Raw genomic sequence first — 2,354 nt, 5'->3', positions numbered from 1 at the left:
GAGAGGGCAATTTCCTGGGATCTCCTTCTCCCTTGGGTAGCCGTTGCCTAGCAATCTCGGATTGCTTCACGATTTTCCCGCATAAAGAGAAAAAACTATCTTGGGGATAATCTCGGTGTGCAAGTAGTTTATGAACGACCTTTGGTGGAGATTCTATACGATAAGATGAGAGTGAGCCCACCTTTGACCTTATCCCATGAGACCTTTTTGAAATTTGCATGGCTACTTGGATCAGGATCCCACACCCTCTCCTCTCCCTCCTGCATCAAAGTGGATGTGTGGCATCCACTAATGGGATCGAGTACTCGATCTGATCATTGAATCTCTCTCTCTCTCACTACATGAGGTTGGCTTCATGAGTTTTGCTATTTATTAGAAAATTTGCATATTTGCGAGATAATTCTTATATTTTCATACTTTGAAGAAAATTTGCATATTTGGGAAGAAATTCACATATTTAAGAAAAAAATTGCATATTTAAATATCTAAGAGAAAATTTGCATATCCAAGCGAAATTCTTGTGTGAAAGTAAAAAGGTCATTTTATAAATGAAAATTTACCAATTTGGACATCTGGCGGATTTTGAAAATTGTAGACCATTTTGATAAACATGTAATTTTTGACATACTGTACTGTTATTTTCCGTTTTGTTTTCTGTATTCCTTCTTAACTAGATCTACTACTTAAAACAACTTATATCTTTCACGCCACCTGTTTCGCATGAACTTAATGAATACACAAAATGTATGCTTCGTTTAATTTACTTGATTTCTGAATGTTAACCATGAAATTCATCTCATGCTAGGGACCTAACATATTCAGACATTTCACTTTCTAGACATGAATATCCTTATATTGGCATACCACAACAGCTCTTATTCATGGAACGATGAAATAAAGCAATCACACCCTTTGTCATGGGTGCAATGATTTTTAACATGGCTCTCCAGGAATGTAAACGGTTCGAGTGACCAATACCATATTAGATTAATTGAATTCTGAATCAGATTTGGATGGTGACAAGCTCATACCAGATTTGCTTTTTTTATAAGTAAACATATCCCGATATCTGTCAAATTAGATAGCAAAAAATCAAAACCATATCCACATCCCATTATAATAGGATATTGTTTCGGCTTACCAAATACAACTAATTTCGAATTCGGTCAGATATCTGATAAAATCCGGTTCATTGGCATCACTACAGCTCTCTGTGCAGAACTCAGTCATATATCAAGCATTGGCCAACAAATATTAGCAAAAAATTGCAGATACCCATTGTTCGTTCGTGCTTGTCCTATTAGAGATGATCGGCCCTTATTCCTTCCAAATGATTATTCCAAGCAGTGGCAAAAGATGCATTAACTACAACTAAAGTGTGGATCAAGGTCCGAATAGGGATGTAAAAGGGTTGGAACCGGGTCAGATATAATTGGAGTCGAACTCAGATGCATAGAGCCTATACCGAACTCAGATCCGATTAGAGTATATACCCTAATACATCAAACATATGCTTGTAATCTGGTTGGAACTTGTTGATCTCGGATTGGGGTTTGGACTCAGATGTGAGAATGTTACAACTGAACCTGTCTGATTAGCATACAAATCTGTTTTGCTTACCAATTCAACTAAATGGACTCTCTGTCAGATATCCAACTCAAACCCAAATCTGAACCATTTACATCCCTAGGTTCGATCCAACAACATAAATTGATTTTTGGTAGCCATAAACATTATCTCACCAAAATGAGTAATGTTTTACATTTGAAAATTATAGTTTTTTAAAAATCTACAAGGAGAGGATGTGCCATTTGATGAATACCATTTGGTTGCTCAACCACGATTGGGCTTGCACTCAACAATTTCATAAAACCACATAAAATGCAGAATATGTTTAATTTCTGACGATAAACAAGCGCAAAACCTTATCATTTTACAAAATGTTACAATAGAAAAAAAATCACATTTTTACCAAGCAACGTAAAAGGCAGAACAAGTATAAAATTCTATGAACAATCGAGTTAAAAACTTAATAACCTTGTCATTCTACAAAATGTTAAAATGAAAAAGAAAATGTCATAAATGCCCCAGCTTCTGCCTTTATATAACGTATGGTATGATATATAATTTTAGGAATGTGAACGCAATTTACAATAAATTTTGAATGACCAAAAGAATATAGTTAACAACATCATTTAATTAATCCATCAGTTAAAAATATATAAAATTAGGTGAGGAAATTCTAGAGAGAGAGGGTAACTCTTGAGGAATACAGAGTTGGCAGGAGGAATTCTAACAGGAACAAAGTTGGCAGGGGTTAATGTTAAACGTGTTTAAGGGTCGGGGGGCAAATC

This window comes from Nuphar pumila, chromosome 5 (assembly GCF_984573655.1).
Source record: "Nuphar pumila chromosome 5, dmNupPumi1.hap1.1, whole genome shotgun sequence".
NCBI classification, from domain to species: domain Eukaryota; kingdom Viridiplantae; phylum Streptophyta; class Magnoliopsida; order Nymphaeales; family Nymphaeaceae; genus Nuphar; species Nuphar pumila.
This window is presented reverse-complemented; position numbering follows the sequence as displayed.